Below are 18028 nucleotides of genomic sequence, written 5' to 3'. Positions count from 1 at the left end.
GATCAGCGCCCCCCGACCAGGAAAGGCCTCATGCGTCATTTTAGGTCATCGCTTCACAGAAGCCAGTTAAGCCAAACAAATCATCTAATACCATTTAAATATGAAGTGTCTGTGTAAAACGGGTTAAGTTATCAAATTAGAGAGCTTGCTTTTTTAATAAAGAGCCTGGTAGGTCAGGTCAAAAAGTTAATGCGTTTTTTTCCAGTGCCGGGCCCAAACAAAGAGAGTTTCGGGTCCTGCCAGCTGCTAATGTGTTGCGAGCATTCTTGCTGACCGCACAAGCCGGCATCCAGTCTATGCCCGACCATCTGCGTTGGTGGTATAGTGGTGAGCATAGCTGCCTTCCAAGCAGTTGACCCGGGTTCGATTCCCGGCCAACGCATTGCCTTTTGCTCAAGCTGTCGTTAAAACAGTCGTCCGGGGCCTCTGGCCAACTCCTCATTTAACTCGTGGCTGGAGCAAAACTTTTGCATGGGTCTTTGGGCAGCAGTAAAGGACTAGGTCTCACCGTCGGGGAATCGAACCCCGGTCTTACGCGTGACAGGCGGAGATACTGTCCACTATACTAACGAGGAGTTGCAGAGACAGGTAGTCGCCCCTGATCAGCGCCCCCCGACCAGGAACGGCCTCATGCGTCATTTTAGGTCATCGCTTCACAGAAGCCAGTGAAGCCAAACAAATCATCTAATACCATTTAAATATGAAGTGTCTGTGTAAAACGGGTTACGTTATTAAATTAGAGAGCTTGCTTTTTTAATAAAGAGCCTGGTAGGTCAGGTCAAAAAGTTAATGCGTTTTTTTTCCAGTGCCGGGCCCAAACAAAGAGAGTTTCGGGTCCTGCCAGCTGCTAATGTGTTGCGAGCATTCTTGCTGACCGCACAAGGCGGCATCCAGTCTATGCCCGACCCAGTGAAGCCAAACAAATCATCTAATACCATTTAAATATGAAGTGTCTGTGTAAAACGGGTTACGTTATTAAATTAGAGAGCTTGCTTTTTTAATAAAGAGCCTGGTAGGTCAGGTCTTCCGCGTGACAGGCGGAGATACTGTCCACTATACTAACGAGGAGTTGCAGAGACAGGTAGTCGCCCCTGATCAGCGCCCCCCGACCAGGAACGGCCTCATGCGTCATTTTAGGTCATCGCTTCACAGAAGCCAGTGAAGCCAAACAAATCATCTAATACCATTTAAATATGAAGTGTCTGTGTAAATTAGAGAGCTTGCTTTTTTAATAAAGAGCCTGGTAGGTCAGGTCAAAAAGTTAATGCGCCCCCCGACCAGGAACGGCCTCATGCGTCATTTTAGGTCATCGCTTCACAGAAGCCAGTGAAGCCAAACAAATCATCTAATACCATTTAAATATGAAGTGTCTGTGTAAAACGGGTTACGTTATTAAATTAGAGAGCTTGCTTTTTTAATAAAGAGCCTGGTAGGTCCGGTCAAAAAGTTCATGCGTTTTTTTCCAGTGCCGGGCCCAAACAAAGAGAGTTTCGGTTCCTGCCAGCTGCTAATGTGTTGCCAGCATTCTTGCTGACCGCACAAGGCGGCATCCAGTCTATGCCCAACTGCCTGCGTTGGTGGTATAGTGGTGAGCATAGCTGCCTTCCAAGCAGTTGACCCGGGTTCGATTCCCGGCCAACGCATTGCCTTTTGCTCAAGCTGTCGTTAAAACAGTCGTCCGGGGCCCCTGGCCAACTCCTCATTTAACTCGTGGCTGGAGCAAAACTTTTGCATGGGTCTTTGGGCAGCAGTAAAGGACTAGGTCTCCCCGTCGGGGAATCGAACCCCGGTCTTCCGCGTGACAGGCGGAGATACTGTCCACTATACTAACGAGGAGTTGCAGAGACAGGTAGTCGCCCCCGATCAGCGCCCCCCGACCAGGAACGGCCTCATGCGTCATTTTAGGTCATCGCTTCACAGAAGCCAGTGAAGCCAAACAAATCATCTAATACCATTTAAATATGAAGTGTCTGTGTAAAACGGGTTACGTTATTAAATTAGAGAGCTTGCTTTTTTAATAAAGAGCCTGGTAGGTCCGGTCAAAAAGTTCATGCGTTTTTTTCCAGTGCCGGGCCCAAACAAAGAGAGTTTCGGTTCCTGCCAGCTGCTAATGTGTTGCCAGCATTCTTGCTGACCGCACAAGGCGGCATCCAGTCTATGCCCAACTGCCTGCGTTGGTGGTATAGTGGTGAGCATAGCTGCCTTCCAAGCAGTTGACCCGGGTTCGATTCCCGGCCAACGCATTGCCTTTTGCTCAAGCTGTCGTTAAAACAGTCGTCCGGGGCCCCTGGCCAACTCCTCATTTAACTCGTGGCTGGAGCAAAACTTTTGCATGGGTCTTTGGGCAGCAGTAAAGGCAGAGATGGGGGACTCGAGTCACATGACTTGACTCGAGTCAGACTCGAGTCGCAAATTTAAGGACTTGAGACTTGCTTGACTAAATTAAAAAAATGACTCGACTTGACTTTGACTTGAGATCCAATGACTTGAGACTTGACTTGACTTGAACTGTATGACTCGAGAATGACTTGATATACATTTTTATATAAATCATCGCAACATCCATTGATAAACAAAATGAAAGCAACGGAACCATTGACGTCATCAGATTCTGCGCGATTGCGTGACGCTGCACAAGTCCAGAAATAGCCTACATCGCGCTGAGCGCGCTAAATACAAAAACATCTCCCTGCATCGTATCTTTTTGGATATAAACACTAGAAAATGACCATATTAATGCAAGAAGATTTTTTGTACGCATAATAACTGGCAAGGGATATCGGACGACCATCACAACCTCGAACAGTCGAACTTCATTCACCACGTCTAAAAGTAAGCTATGGCTTGTTTAACCTGTTTGTTATAGTTAATTTGACTATCTTTAAATCTAGAGAGATTAATATTAGTCAAAACAGCATGCCTCTTTATACACAATTATGTTTTCAAATGTAGCTTAATGTTGTCAATATTCAAATGATAATTAATGACGGTATATGTTTTGTATAACATTTGCCACATTTCTTTTTAAATCATGCTTTAAAGCCAAAAATGTTGTTCTTTCCAATGACGAAAAACAATATAGAAAACTGTTAGTTTTGTCGTTTATGTTTCTCTTAATGTTATCAGGGTTTGGTGGCAAAAAATGCCAGCAGAATTAATATGCACCCAAAATTCAAAATGTGGTGGAAAAATGGCCCTAGTATGGCCCTGGCCAACTCCTCCTTTAACTCGTGGCTGGAGCAAAACTTTTGCATGGGTCTTTGGGCAGCAGTAAAGGACTAGGTCTCCCCGTCAGGGAATCGAACCCCGGTATTAGAAGTGACAGGCGGAGATACTGTCCACTATACTAACGAGGAGTTGCAGAGATAGGTAGTCGCCCCCAATCAGCGCCCCCCTGACCAGGAACGGCCTCATGCGTCATTTTAGGTCATCGCTTCACAGAAGCCAGTGAAGCCAGACAAATCATCTAATACCATTTAAATATGAAGTGTCTGTGTAAAACGGGTTACGTTATTAAATTAGAGAGCTTGCTTTTTTAATAAAGAGCCTGGTAGGTCCGGTCAAAAAGTTCATGCGTTTTTTTCCAGTGCCGGGCCCAGACAAAGAGAGTTTCGGTTCCTGCCAGCTGCTAATGTGTTGCCAGCATTCTTGCTGACCGCACAAGGCGGCATCCAGTCTATGCCCAACCGCCTGCGTTGGTGGTATAGTGGTGAGCATAGCTGCCTTCCAAGCAGTTGACCTGGGTTCGATTCCCTGCCAACGTATTGCCTTTTGCTCAAGCTGTCGTTAAAACAGACGTCCGGGGCCCCTGGCCAACTCCTCATTTAACTCGTGGCTGGAGCAAAACTTTTGCATGGGTCTTTGGGCAGCAGTAAAGGACTAGGTCTCCCCGTCGGGGAATCGAACCCCGGTCTTCCGCGTGACAGGCGGAGATACTGTCCACTATACTAACGAGGAGTTACAGAGACAGGTAGTCGCCCCCGATCAGCGCCCCCCGACCAGGAACGGCCTCATACGTCATTTTAGGTCATCGCTTCACAGAAGCCAGTGAAGCCAAACAAATCATCTAATACCATTTAAATATGAAGTGTCTGTGTAAAACGGGTTACGTTATTAAATTAGAGAGCTTGCTTTTTTAATAAAGAGCCTGGTAGGTCCGGTCAAAAAGTTCATGCGTATTTTTTCCAGTGCCGGGCCCAAACAAAGAGAGTTTCGGTTCCTGCCAGCTGCTAATGTGTTGCCAGCATTCTTGCTGACCGCACAAGGCGGCATCCAGTCTATGCCCAACCGCCTGCGTTGGTGGTATAGTGGTGAGCATAGCTGCCTTCCAAGCAGTTGACCTGGGTTCGATTCCCGGCCAACGCATTGCCTATTGCTCAAGCTGTCGTTAAAACAGTCGTCCGGGGCCCCTGGCCAACTCCTCATTTAACTCGTGGCTGGAGCAAAACTTTTGCATGGGTCTTTGGGCAGCAGTAAAGGACTAGGTCTCCCCGTCGGGGAATCGAACCCCGGTCTTCCGCGTGACAGGCGGAGATACTGTCCACTATACTAACGAGGAGTTGCAGAGACAGGTAGTCGCCCCCGATCAGCGCCCCCCGACCAGGAACGGCCTCATGCGTCATTTTAGGTCATCGCTTCACAGAAGCCAGTGAAGCCAAACGAATATTCTAATACCATTTAAATATGAAGTGTCTGTGTAAAACGGGTTACGTTATTAAATTAGAGAGCTTGCTTTTTTAATAAAGAGCCTGGTAGGTCCGGTCAAAAAGTTCATGCGTTTTTTTCCAGTGCCGGGCCCAAACAAAGAGAGTTTCGGTTCCTGCCAGCTACTAATGTGTTGCCAGCATTCTTGCTGACCGCACAACCCGGCATCCAGTCTATGCCCAACCGCCTGCGTTGGTGGTATAGTGGTGAGCATAGCTGCCTTCCAAGCAGTTGACCCGGGTTCGATTCCCGGCCAACGCATTGCCTTTTGCTCAAGCTGTCGTTAAAACAGTCGTCCGGGGCCCCTGGCCAACTCCTCATTTAACTCGTGGCTGGAGCAAAACTTTTGCATGGGTCTTTGGGCAGCAGTAAAGGCAGAGATGGGGGACTCGAGTCACATGACTTGACTCGAGTCAGACTCGAGTCACAAATTTAAGGACTTGAGACTTGCTTGACTAAATTAAAAAAATGACTCGACTTGACTTTGACTTGAGATCCAATGACTTGAGACTTGACTTGACTTGAACTGTATGACTCGAGAATGACTTGATATACATTTTTATATAAATCATCGCAACATCCATTGATAAACAAAATGAAAGCAACGGAACCATTGACGTCATCAGATTCTGCGCGATTGCGTGACGCTGCACAAGTCCAGAAATAGCCTACATCGCGCTGAGCGCGCTAAATACAAAAACATCTCCCTGCATCGTATCTTTTTGGATATAAACACTAGAAAATGACCATATTCATGCAAGAAGATTTTTTGTACGCATAATAACTGGCAAGGGATATCGGACGACCATCACAACCTCGAACAGTCGAACTTCATTCACCACGTCTAAAAGTAAGCTATGGCTTGTTTAACCTGTTTGTTATAGTTAATTTGACTATCTTTAAATCTAGAGAGATTAATATTGGTCAAAACAGCATGCCTCTTTATACACAATTATGTTTTCAAATGTAGCTTAATGTTGTCAATATTCAAATGATAATTAATGACGGTATATGTTTTGTATAACATTTGCCACATTTCTTTTTAAATCATGCTTTAAAGCCAAAAATGTTGTTCTTTCCAATGACGAAAAACAATATAGAAAACTGTTAGTTTTGTCGTTTATGTTTCTCTTAATGTTATCAGGGTTTGGTGGCCAAAAATGCCAGCAGAATTAATATACACCCAAAATTCAAAATGTGGTGAAAAAATGGCCCTAGTATGGCCCTGGCCAACTCCTCCTTTAACTCGTGGCTGGAGCAAAACTTTTGCATGGGTCTTTGGGCAGCAGTAAAGGACTAGATCTCCCCGTCGGGGAATCGAACCCCGGTCTTACGCGTGACAGGCGGAGATACTGTCCATTATACTAACGAGGAGTTGCAGAGACAGATAGTCGCCCCCGAACAGCGCCCCCCGACCAGGAACGGCCTCATGCGTCATTTTAGGTCATCGCTTCACAGAAGCCAGTGAAGCCAAACGAATAATCTAATACCATTTAAATATGAAGTGTCTGTGTAAAACGGGTTACGTTATTAAATTAGAGAGCTTGCTTTTTTAATAAAGAGCCTGGTAGGTCCGGTCAAAAAGTTCATGCGTATTTTTTCCAGTGCCGGGCCCAAACAAAGAGAGTTTCGGTTCCTGCCAGCTGCTAATGTGTTGCCAGCATTCTTGCTGACCGCACAAGGCAGCATCCAGTCTATGCCCAACCGCCTGCGTTGGTGGTATAGTGGTGAGCATAGCTGCCTTCCAAGCAGTTGACCCGGGTTCGATTCCCGGCCAACGCATCGCCTTTTGCTCAAGCTGTCGTTAAAACAGTCGTCCGGGGCCCCTGGCCAACTCCTCATTTAACTCGTGGCTGGAGCAAAACTTTTGCATGGGTCTTTGGGCAGCAGTAAAAGGACTAAGTCTCCCCGTCTGGGAATCGAACCCCGGTCTTCCGCGTGACAGGCGGAGATACTGTCCATTATACTAACGAGGAGTTGCAGAGACAGATAGTCGCCCCCGAACAGCGCCCCCCGACCAGGAACGGCCTCATGCGTCATTTTAGGTCATCGCTTCACAGAAGCCAGTGAAGCCAAAAAAATCATCTAATACCATTTAAATATGAAGTGTCTGTGTAAAACGGGTTACGTTATTAAATTAGAGAGCTTGCTTTTTTAATAAAGAGCCTGGTAGGTCCGGTCAAAAAGTTCATGCGTTTTTTTCCAGTGCCGGGCCCAAACAAAGAGAGTTTCGGTTCCTGCCAGCTGCTAATGTGTTGCCAGCATTCTTGCTGACCGCACAAGGCGGCATCCAGTCTATGCCCAACTGCATGCGTTGGTGGTATAGTGGTGAGCATAGCTGCCTTCCAAGCAGTTGACCCGGGTTCGATTCCCGGCCAACGCATTGCCTTTTGCTCAAGCTGTCGTTAAAACAGTCGTCCGGGGCCCCTGGCCAACTCCTCATTTAACTCGTGGCTGGAGCAAAACTTTTGCATGGGTCTTTGGGCAGCAGTAAAGGCAGAGATGGGGGACTCGAGTCACATGACTTGACTCGAGTCAGACTCGAGTCGCAAATTTAAGGACTTGAGACTTGCTTGACTAAATTAAAAAAATGACTCGACTTGACTTTGACTTGAGATCCAATGACTTGAGACTTGACTTGACTTGAACTGTATGACTCGAGAATGACTTGATATACATTTTTATATAAATCATCGCAACATCCATTGATAAACAAAATGAAAGCAACGGAACCATTGACGTCATCAGATTCTGCGCGATTGCGTGACGCTGCACAAGTCCAGAAATAGCCTACATCGCGCTGAGCGCGCTAAATACAAAAACATCTCCCTGCATCGTATCTTTTTGGATATAAACACTAGAAAATGACCATATTAATGCAAGAAGATTTTTTGTACGCATAATAACTGGCAAGGGATATCGGACGACCATCACAACCTCGAACAGTCGAACTTCATTCACCACGTCTAAAAGTAAGCTATGGCTTGTTTAACCTGTTTGTTATAGTTAATTTGACTATCTTTAAATCTAGAGAGATTAATATTAGTCAAAACAGCATGCCTCTTTATACACAATTATGTTTTCAAATGTAGCTTAATGTTGTCAATATTCAAATGATAATTAATGACGGTATATGTTTTGTATAACATTTGCCACATTTCTTTTTAAATCATGCTTTAAAGCCAAAAATGTTGTTCTTTCCAATGACGAAAAACAATATAGAAAACTGTTAGTTTTGTCGTTTATGTTTCTCTTAATGTTATCAGGGTTTGGTGGCAAAAAATGCCAGCAGAATTAATATGCACCCAAAATTCAAAATGTGGTGGAAAAATGGCCCTAGTATGGCCCTGGCCAACTCCTCCTTTAACTCGTGGCTGGAGCAAAACTTTTGCATGGGTCTTTGGGCAGCAGTAAAGGACTAGGTCTCCCCGTCGGGGAATCGAACCCCGGTCTTCCGCGTGACAGGCGGAGATACTGTCCACTATACTAACGAGGAGTTGCAGAGACAGGTAGTCGCCCCCGATCAGCGCCCCCCGACCAGGAACGGCCTCATGCGTCATTTTAGGTCATCGCTTCACAGAAGCCAGTGAAGCCAAACGAATATTCTAATACCATTTAAATATGAAGTGTCTGTGTAAAACGGGTTACGTTATTAAATTAGAGAGCTTGCTTTTTTAATAAAGAGCCTGGTAGGTCCGGTCAAAAAGTTCATGCGTTTTTTTCCAGTGCCGGGCCCAAACAAAGAGAGTTTCGGTTCCTGCCAGCTACTAATGTGTTGCCAGCATTCTTGCTGACCGCACAACCCGGCATCCAGTCTATGCCCAACCGCCTGCGTTGGTGGTATAGTGGTGAGCATAGCTGCCTTCCAAGCAGTTGACCCGGGTTCGATTCCCGGCCAACGCATTGCCTTTTGCTCAAGCTGTCGTTAAAACAGTCGTCCGGGGCCCCTGGCCAACTCCTCATTTAACTCGTGGCTGGAGCAAAACTTTTGCATGGGTCTTTGGGCAGCAGTAAAGGCAGAGATGGGGGACTCGAGTCACATGACTTGACTCGAGTCAGACTCGAGTCGCAAATTTAAGGACTTGAGACTTGCTTGACTAAATTAAAAAAATGACTCGACTTGACTTTGACTTGAGATCCAATGACTTGAGACTTGACTTGACTTGAACTGTATGACTCGAGAATGACTTGATATACATTTTTATATAAATCATCGCAACATCCATTGATAAACAAAATGAAAGCAACGGAACCATTGACGTCATCAGATTCTGCGCGATTGCGTGACGCTGCACAAGTCCAGAAATAGCCTACATCGCGCTGAGCGCGCTAAATACAAAAACATCTCCCTGCATCGTATCTTTTTGGATATAAACACTAGAAAATGACCATATTCATGCAAGAAGATTTTTTGTACGCATAATAACTGGCAAGGGATATCGGACGACCATCACAACCTCGAACAGTCGAACTTCATTCACCACGTCTAAAAGTAAGCTATGGCTTGTTTAACCTGTTTGTTATAGTTAATTTGACTATCTTTAAATCTAGAGAGATTAATATTGGTCAAAACAGCATGCCTCTTTATACACAATTATGTTTTCAAATGTAGCTTAATGTTGTCAATATTCAAATGATAATTAATGACGGTATATGTTTTGTATAACATTTGCCACATTTCTTTTTAAATCATGCTTTAAAGCCAAAAATGTTGTTCTTTCCAATGACGAAAAACAATATAGAAAACTGTTAGTTTTGTCGTTTATGTTTCTCTTAATGTTATCAGGGTTTGGTGGCAAAAAATGCCAGCAGAATTAATATGCACCCAAAATTCAAAATGTGGTGAAAAAATGGCCCTAGTATGGCCCTGGCCAACTCCTCCTTTAACTCGTGGCTGGAGCAAAACTTCGCCCCCGATCAGCGCCCCCCCGACCAGGAACGGCCTCATGCGTCATTTTAGGTCATCGCTTCACAGAAGCCAGTGAAGCCAAAAAAATCATCTAATACCATTTAAATATGAAGTGTCTGTGTAAAACGGGTTACGTTATTAAATTAGAGAGCTTGCTTTTTTAATAAAGAGCCTGGTAGGTCAGGTCAAAAAGTTAATGCGTTTTTTTCCAGTGCCGGGCCCAAACAAAGAGAGTTTCGGGTCCTGCCAGCTGCTAATGTGTTGCGAGCATTCTTGCTGACCGCACAAGGCGGCCTCCAGTCTATGCCCGACCAACTGCGTTGGTGGTATAGTGGTGAGCATAGCTGCCTTCCAAGCAGTTGACCCGGGTTCGATTCCCGGCCAACGCTTTGCCTTTTGCTCAAGCTGTCGTTAAAACAGTCATCCGGGGCCCCTGGCCAACTCCTCATTTAACTCGTGGCTGGAGCAAAACTTTTGCATGGGTCTTTGGACAGCAGTAAAGGACTAGGTCTCCCCGTCGGGGAATCGAACCCCGGTCTTCCGCGTGACAGGCGGAGATACTGTCCACTATACTAACGAGGAGTTGCAGAGATAGGTAGTCGCCCCCGATCAGCGCCCCCGACCAGGAACGGCCTCATGCGTCATTTTAGGTCATCGCTTCACAGAAGCCAGTGAAGCCAAACAAATCATCTAATACCATTTAAATATGAAGTGTCTGTGTAAAACGGGTTAAGTTATTAAATTAGATAGCTTGCTTTTTTAATAAAGAGCCTGGTAGGTCAGGTCAAAAAGTTAATGCGTTTTTTTTCCAGTGCCGGGCCCAAACAAAGAGAGTTTCGGGTCCTGCCAGCTGCTAATGTGTTGCGAGCATTCTTGCTGACCGCACAAGGCGGCATCCAGTCTATGCCCGACCATCTGCGTTGGTGGTATAGTGGTGAGCATAGCTGCCTTCCAAGCAGTTGACCCGGGTTCGATTCCCGGCCAACGCATTGCCTTTTGCTCAAGCTGTCGTTAAAACAGTCGTCCGGGGCCCCTGGCCAACTCCTCATTTAACTCGTGGCTGGAGCAAAACTTTTGCATGGGTCTTTGGGCAGCAGTAAAGGACTAGGTCTCCCCGTCGGGGAATCGAACCCCGGTCTTCCGCGTGACAGGCGGAGATACTGTCCATTATACTAACGAGGAGTTGCAGAGACAGATAGTCGCCCCCGAACAGCGCCCCCCGACCAGGAACGGCCTCATGCGTCATTTTAGGTCATCGCTTCACAGAAGCCAGTGAAGCCAAACGAATAATCTAATACCATTTAAATATGAAGTGTCTGTGTAAAACGGGTTACGTTATTAAATTAGAGAGCTTGCTTTTTTAATAAAGAGCCTGGTAGGTCCGGTCAAAAAGTTCATGCGTTTTTTTCCAGTGCCGGGCCCAAACAAAGAGAGTTTCGGTTCCTGCCAGCTGCTAATGTGTTGCCAGCATTCTTGCTGACCGCACAAGGCAGCATCCAGTCTATGCCCAACCGCCTGCGTTGGTGGTATAGTGGTGAGCATAGCTGCCTTCCAAGCAGTTGACCCGGGTTCGATTCCCGGCCAACGCATCGCCTTTTGCTCAAGCTGTCGTTAAAACAGTCGTCCGGGGCCCCTGGCCAACTCCTCATTTAACTCGTGGCTGGAGCAAAACTTTTGCATGGGTCTTTGGGCAGCAGTAAAAGGACTAAGTCTCCCCGTCTGGGAACCGAACCCCGGTCTTCCGCGTGACAGGCGGAGATACTGTCCACTATACTAACGAGGAGTTGCAGAGATAGGTAGTCGCCCCCGATCAGCGCCCCCGACCAGGAACGGCCTCATGCGTCATTTTAGGTCATCGCTTCACAGAAGCCAGTGAAGCCAAACAAATCATCTAATACCATTTAAATATGAAGTGTCTGTGTAAAACGGGTTAAGTTATTAAATTAGATAGCTTGCTTTTTTAATAAAGAGCCTGGTAGGTCAGGTCAAAAAGTTAATGCGTTTTTTTCCAGTGCCGGGCCCAAACAAAGAGAGTTTCGGGTCCTGCCAGCTGCTAATGTGTTGCGAGCATTCTTGCTGACCGCACAAGGCGGCATCCAGTCTATGCCCGACCATCTGCTTTGGTGGTATAGTGGTGAGCATAGCTGCCTTCCAAGCAGTTGACCCGGGTTCGATTCCCGGCCAACGCATTGCCTTTTGCTCAAGCTGTCGTTAAAACAGTCGTCCGGGGCCCCTGGCCAACTCCTCATTTAACTCGTGGCTGGAGCAAAACTTTTGCATGGGTCTTTGGGCAGCAGTAAAGGACTAGGTCTCCCCGTCGGGGAATCGAACCCCGGTCTTCCGCGTGACAGGCGGAGATACTGTCCATTATACTAACGAGGAGTTGCAGAGACAGATAGTCGCCCCCGAACAGCGCCCCCCGACCAGGAACGGCCTCATGCGTCATTTTAGGTCATCGCTTCACAGAAGCCAGTGAAGCCAAACGAATAATCTAATACCATTTAAATATGAAGTGTCTGTGTAAAACGGGTTACGTTATTAAATTAGAGAGCTTGCTTTTTTAATAAAGAGCCTGGTAGGTCCGGTCAAAAAGTTCATGCGTTTTTTTCCAGTGCCGGGCCCAAACAAAGAGAGTTTCGGTTCCTGCCAGCTGCTAATGTGTTGCCAGCATTCTTGCTGACCGCACAAGGCAGCATCCAGTCTATGCCCAACCGCCTGCGTTGGTGGTATAGTGGTGAGCATAGCTGCCTTCCAAGCAGTTGACCCGGGTTCGATTCCCGGCCAACGCATCGCCTTTTGCTCAAGCTGTCGTTAAAACAGTCGTCCGGGGCCCCTGGCCAACTCCTCATTTAACTCGTGGCTGGAGCAAAACTTTTGCATGGGTCTTTGGGCAGCAGTAAAAGGACTAAGTCTCCCCGTCTGGGAATCGAACCCCGGTCTTCCGCGTGACAGGCGGAGATACTGTCCACTATACTAACAAGGAGTTGCAGAGATAGGTAGTCGCCCCAGATCAGCGCCCCCCGACCAGGAAAGGCCTCATGCGTCATTTTAGGTCATCGCTTCACAGAAGCCAGTTAAGCCAAACAAATCATCTAATACCATTTAAATATGAAGTGTCTGTGTAAAACGGGTTAAGTTATCAAATTAGAGAGCTTGCTTTTTTAATAAAGAGCCTGGTAGGTCAGGTCAAAAAGTTAATGCGTTTTTTTCCAGTGCCGGGCCCAAACAAAGAGAGTTTCGGGTCCTGCCAGCTGCTAATGTGTTGCGAGCATTCTTGCTGACCGCACAAGCCGGCATCCAGTCTATGCCCGACCATCTGCGTTGGTGGTATAGTGGTGAGCATAGCTGCCTTCCAAGCAGTTGACCCGGGTTCGATTCCCGGCCAACGCATTGCCTTTTGCTCAAGCTGTCGTTAAAACAGTCGTCCGGGGCCTCTGGCCAACTCCTCATTTAACTCGTGGCTGGAGCAAAACTTTTGCATGGGTCTTTGGGCAGCAGTAAAGGACTAGGTCTCACCGTCGGGGAATCGAACCCCGGTCTTACGCGTGACAGGCGGAGATACTGTCCACTATACTAACGAGGAGTTGCAGAGACAGGTAGTCGCCCCTGATCAGCGCCCCCCGACCAGGAACGGCCTCATGCGTCATTTTAGGTCATCGCTTCACAGAAGCCAGTGAAGCCAAACAAATCATCTAATACCATTTAAATATGAAGTGTCTGTGTAAAACGGGTTACGTTATTAAATTAGAGACCTTGCTTTTTTAATAAAGAGCCTGGTAGGTCAGGTCAAAAAGTTAATGCGTTTTTTTTCCAGTGCCGGGCCCAAACAAAGAGAGTTTCGGGTCCTGCCAGCTGCTAATGTGTTGCGAGCATTCTTGCTGACCGCACAAGGCGGCATCCAGTCTATGCCCGACCCAGTGAAGCCAAACAAATCATCTAATACCATTTAAATATGAAGTGTCTGTGTAAAACGGGTTACGTTATTAAATTAGAGAGCTTGCTTTTTTAATAAAGAGCCTGGTAGGTCAGGTCTTCCGCGTGACAGGCGGAGATACTGTCCACTATACTAACGAGGAGTTGCAGAGACAGGTAGTCGCCCCTGATCAGCGCCCCCCGACCAGGAACGGCCTCATGCGTCATTTTAGGTCATCGCTTCACAGAAGCCAGTGAAGCCAAACAAATCATCTAATACCATTTAAATATGAAGTGTCTGTGTAAATTAGAGAGCTTGCTTTTTTAATAAAGAGCCTGGTAGGTCAGGTCAAAAAGTTAATGCGCCCCCCGACCAGGAACGGCCTCATGCGTCATTTTAGGTCATCGCTTCACAGAAGCCAGTGAAGCCAAACAAATCATCTAATACCATTTAAATATGAAGTGTCTGTGTAAAACGGGTTACGTTATTAAATTAGAGAGCTTGCTTTTTTAATAAAGAGCCTGGTAGGTCCGGTCAAAAAGTTCATGCGTTTTTTTCCAGTGCCGGGCCCAAACAAAGAGAGTTTCGGTTCCTGCCAGCTGCTAATGTGTTGCCAGCATTCTTGCTGACCGCACAAGGCGGCATCCAGTCTATGCCCAACTGCCTGCGTTGGTGGTATAGTGGTGAGCATAGCTGCCTTCCAAGCAGTTGACCCGGGTTCGATTCCCGGCCAACGCATTGCCTTTTGCTCAAGCTGTCGTTAAAACAGTCGTCCGGGGCCCCTGGCCAACTCCTCATTTAACTCGTGGCTGGAGCAAAACTTTTGCATGGGTCTTTGGGCAGCAGTAAAGGACTAGGTCTCCCCGTCGGGGAATCGAACCCCGGTCTTCCGCGTGACAGGCGGAGATACTGTCCACTATACTAACGAGGAGTTGCAGAGACAGGTAGTCGCCCCCGATCAGCGCCCCCCGACCAGGAACGGCCTCATGCGTCATTTTAGGTCATCGCTTCACAGAAGCCAGTGAAGCCAAACAAATCATCTAATACCATTTAAATATGAAGTGTCTGTGTAAAACGGGTTACGTTATTAAATTAGAGAGCTTGCTTTTTTAATAAAGAGCCTGGTAGGTCCGGTCAAAAAGTTCATGCGTTTTTTTCCAGTGCCGGGCCCAAACAAAGAGAGTTTCGGTTCCTGCCAGCTGCTAATGTGTTGCCAGCATTCTTGCTGACCGCACAAGGCGGCATCCAGTCTATGCCCAACTGCCTGCGTTGGTGGTATAGTGGTGAGCATAGCTGCCTTCCAAGCAGTTGACCCGGGTTCGATTCCCGGCCAACGCATTGCCTTTTGCTCAAGCTGTCGTTAAAACAGTCGTCCGGGGCCCCTGGCCAACTCCTCATTTAACTCGTGGCTGGAGCAAAACTTTTGCATGGGTCTTTGGGCAGCAGTAAAGGCAGAGATGGGGGACTCGAGTCACATGACTTGACTCGAGTCAGACTCGAGTCGCAAATTTAAGGACTTGAGACTTGCTTGACTAAATTAAAAAAATGACTCGACTTGACTTTGACTTGAGATCCAATGACTTGAGACTTGACTTGACTTGAACTGTATGACTCGAGAATGACTTGATATACATTTTTATATAAATCATCGCAACATCCATTGATAAACAAAATGAAAGCAACGGAACCATTGACGTCATCAGATTCTGCGCGATTGCGTGACGCTGCACAAGTCCAGAAATAGCCTACATCGCGCTGAGCGCGCTAAATACAAAAACATCTCCCTGCATCGTATCTTTTTGGATATAAACACTAGAAAATGACCATATTAATGCAAGAAGATTTTTTGTACGCATAATAACTGGCAAGGGATATCGGACGACCATCACAACCTCGAACAGTCGAACTTCATTCACCACGTCTAAAAGTAAGCTATGGCTTGTTTAACCTGTTTGTTATAGTTAATTTGACTATCTTTAAATCTAGAGAGATTAATATTAGTCAAAACAGCATGCCTCTTTATACACAATTATGTTTTCAAATGTAGCTTAATGTTGTCAATATTCAAATGATAATTAATGACGGTATATGTTTTGTATAACATTTGCCACATTTCTTTTTAAATCATGCTTTAAAGCCAAAAATGTTGTTCTTTCCAATGACGAAAAACAATATAGAAAACTGTTAGTTTTGTCGTTTATGTTTCTCTTAATGTTATCAGGGTTTGGTGGCAAAAAATGCCAGCAGAATTAATATGCACCCAAAATTCAAAATGTGGTGGAAAAATGGCCCTAGTATGGCCCTGGCCAACTCCTCCTTTAACTCGTGGCTGGAGCAAAACTTTTGCATGGGTCTTTGGGCAGCAGTAAAGGACTAGGTCTCCCCGTCAGGGAATCGAACCCCGGTATTAGAAGTGACAGGCGGAGATACTGTCCACTATACTAACGAGGAGTTGCAGAGATAGGTAGTCGCCCCCAATCAGCGCCCCCCTGACCAGGAACGGCCTCATGCGTCATTTTAGGTCATCGCTTCACAGAAGCCAGTGAAGCCAGACAAATCATCTAATACCATTTAAATATGAAGTGTCTGTGTAAAACGGGTTACGTTATTAAATTAGAGAGCTTGCTTTTTTAATAAAGAGCCTGGTAGGTCCGGTCAAAAAGTTCATGCGTTTTTTTCCAGTGCCGGGCCCAGACAAAGAGAGTTTCGGTTCCTGCCAGCTGCTAATGTGTTGCCAGCATTCTTGCTGACCGCACAAGGCGGCATCCAGTCTATGCCCAACCGCCTGCGTTGGTGGTATAGTGGTGAGCATAGCTGCCTTCCAAGCAGTTGACCTGGGTTCGATTCCCTGCCAACGTATTGCCTTTTGCTCAAGCTGTCGTTAAAACAGACGTCCGGGGCCCCTGGCCAACTCCTCATTTAACTCGTGGCTGGAGCAAAACTTTTGCATGGGTCTTTGGGCAGCAGTAAAGGACTAGGTCTCCCCGTCGGGGAATCGAACCCCGGTCTTCCGCGTGACAGGCGGAGATACTGTCCACTATACTAACGAGGAGTTGCAGAGACAGGTAGTCGCCCCCGATCAGCGCCCCCCGACCAGGAACGGCCTCATACGTCATTTTAGGTCATCGCTTCACAGAAGCCAGTGAAGCCAAACAAATCATCTAATACCATTTAAATATGAAGTGTCTGTGTAAAACGGGTTACGTTATTAAATTAGAGAGCTTGCTTTTTTAATAAAGAGCCTGGTAGGTCCGGTCAAAAAGTTCATGCGTATTTTTTCCAGTGCCGGGCCCAAACAAAGAGAGTTTCGGTTCCTGCCAGCTGCTAATGTGTTGCCAGCATTCTTGCTGACCGCACAAGGCGGCATCCAGTCTATGCCCAACCGCCTGCGTTGGTGGTATAGTGGTGAGCATAGCTGCCTTCCAAGCAGTTGACCTGGGTTCGATTCCCGGCCAACGCATTGCCTATTGCTCAAGCTGTCGTTAAAACAGTCGTCCGGGGCCCCTGGCCAACTCCTCATTTAACTCGTGGCTGGAGCAAAACTTTTGCATGGGTCTTTGGGCAGCAGTAAAGGACTAGGTCTCCCCGTCGGGGAATCGAACCCCGGTCTTCCGCGTGACAGGCGGAGATACTGTCCACTATACTAACGAGGAGTTGCAGAGACAGGTAGTCGCCCCCGATCAGCGCCCCCCGACCAGGAACGGCCTCATGCGTCATTTTAGGTCATCGCTTCACAGAAGCCAGTGAAGCCAAACGAATATTCTAATACCATTTAAATATGAAGTGTCTGTGTAAAACGGGTTACGTTATTAAATTAGAGAGCTTGCTTTTTTAATAAAGAGCCTGGTAGGTCCGGTCAAAAAGTTCATGCGTTTTTTTCCAGTGCCGGGCCCAAACAAAGAGAGTTTCGGTTCCTGCCAGCTACTAATGTGTTGCCAGCATTCTTGCTGACCGCACAACCCGGCATCCAGTCTATGCCCAACCGCCTGCGTTGGTGGTATAGTGGTGAGCATAGCTGCCTTCCAAGCAGTTGACCCGGGTTCGATTCCCGGCCAACGCATTGCCTTTTGCTCAAGCTGTCGTTAAAACAGTCGTCCGGGGCCCCTGGCCAACTCCTCATTTAACTCGTGGCTGGAGCAAAACTTTTGCATGGGTCTTTGGGCAGCAGTAAAGGCAGAGATGGGGGACTCGAGTCACATGACTTGACTCGAGTCAGACTCGAGTCACAAATTTAAGGACTTGAGACTTGCTTGACTAAATTAAAAAAATGACTCGACTTGACTTTGACTTGAGATCCAATGACTTGAGACTTGACTTGACTTGAACTGTATGACTCGAGAATGACTTGATATACATTTTTATATAAATCATCGCAACATCCATTGATAAACAAAATGAAAGCAACGGAACCATTGACGTCATCAGATTCTGCGCGATTGCGTGACGCTGCACAAGTCCAGAAATAGCCTACATCGCGCTGAGCGCGCTAAATACAAAAACAT

General features: G+C 46.7%; 14 non-coding genes across 14 annotated transcripts; all 14 read left to right on the top strand.

Annotated features, from left to right (window-relative positions):
• Positions 1-310: 310 nt before the first annotated feature.
• On the top strand, positions 311-382 carry trnag-ucc (transfer RNA glycine (anticodon UCC)). The gene has a single exon. It is a non-coding gene; the product is annotated as a tRNA-Gly (tRNA).
• Positions 383-1571: 1189 nt separating this feature from the next.
• trnag-ucc (transfer RNA glycine (anticodon UCC)) lies at positions 1572-1643 on the top strand. Its single transcript has one exon. It is a non-coding gene; the product is annotated as a tRNA-Gly (tRNA).
• A 528-nt stretch (positions 1644-2171) lies between these two features.
• On the top strand, positions 2172-2243 carry trnag-ucc (transfer RNA glycine (anticodon UCC)). Its single transcript has one exon. It is a non-coding gene; the product is annotated as a tRNA-Gly (tRNA).
• A 2650-nt stretch (positions 2244-4893) lies between these two features.
• trnag-ucc (transfer RNA glycine (anticodon UCC)) lies at positions 4894-4965 on the top strand. Its single transcript has one exon. It is a non-coding gene; the product is annotated as a tRNA-Gly (tRNA).
• A 1449-nt stretch (positions 4966-6414) lies between these two features.
• Positions 6415-6486, top strand: trnag-ucc (transfer RNA glycine (anticodon UCC)). The gene has a single exon. It is a non-coding gene; the product is annotated as a tRNA-Gly (tRNA).
• A 529-nt stretch (positions 6487-7015) lies between these two features.
• On the top strand, positions 7016-7087 carry trnag-ucc (transfer RNA glycine (anticodon UCC)). Its single transcript has one exon. It is a non-coding gene; the product is annotated as a tRNA-Gly (tRNA).
• Positions 7088-8535: 1448 nt separating this feature from the next.
• On the top strand, positions 8536-8607 carry trnag-ucc (transfer RNA glycine (anticodon UCC)). The gene has a single exon. It is a non-coding gene; the product is annotated as a tRNA-Gly (tRNA).
• A 1923-nt stretch (positions 8608-10530) lies between these two features.
• trnag-ucc (transfer RNA glycine (anticodon UCC)) lies at positions 10531-10602 on the top strand. Its single transcript has one exon. It is a non-coding gene; the product is annotated as a tRNA-Gly (tRNA).
• A 528-nt stretch (positions 10603-11130) lies between these two features.
• On the top strand, positions 11131-11202 carry trnag-ucc (transfer RNA glycine (anticodon UCC)). Its single transcript has one exon. It is a non-coding gene; the product is annotated as a tRNA-Gly (tRNA).
• A 1128-nt stretch (positions 11203-12330) lies between these two features.
• On the top strand, positions 12331-12402 carry trnag-ucc (transfer RNA glycine (anticodon UCC)). The gene has a single exon. It is a non-coding gene; the product is annotated as a tRNA-Gly (tRNA).
• A 529-nt stretch (positions 12403-12931) lies between these two features.
• On the top strand, positions 12932-13003 carry trnag-ucc (transfer RNA glycine (anticodon UCC)). Its single transcript has one exon. It is a non-coding gene; the product is annotated as a tRNA-Gly (tRNA).
• Positions 13004-14192: 1189 nt separating this feature from the next.
• On the top strand, positions 14193-14264 carry trnag-ucc (transfer RNA glycine (anticodon UCC)). Its single transcript has one exon. It is a non-coding gene; the product is annotated as a tRNA-Gly (tRNA).
• A 528-nt stretch (positions 14265-14792) lies between these two features.
• Positions 14793-14864, top strand: trnag-ucc (transfer RNA glycine (anticodon UCC)). Its single transcript has one exon. It is a non-coding gene; the product is annotated as a tRNA-Gly (tRNA).
• Positions 14865-17514: 2650 nt separating this feature from the next.
• Positions 17515-17586, top strand: trnag-ucc (transfer RNA glycine (anticodon UCC)). Its single transcript has one exon. It is a non-coding gene; the product is annotated as a tRNA-Gly (tRNA).
• Positions 17587-18028: the final 442 nt, after the last annotated feature.

This window comes from Rhinichthys klamathensis, unplaced genomic scaffold (assembly GCF_029890125.1).
Source record: "Rhinichthys klamathensis goyatoka isolate OS25496 unplaced genomic scaffold, OSU_Roscu_1.1 h1tg000176l_1, whole genome shotgun sequence".
NCBI lineage: Eukaryota > Metazoa > Chordata > Actinopteri > Cypriniformes > Leuciscidae > Rhinichthys > Rhinichthys klamathensis.
This window is presented reverse-complemented; position numbering and strand designations above follow the sequence as displayed.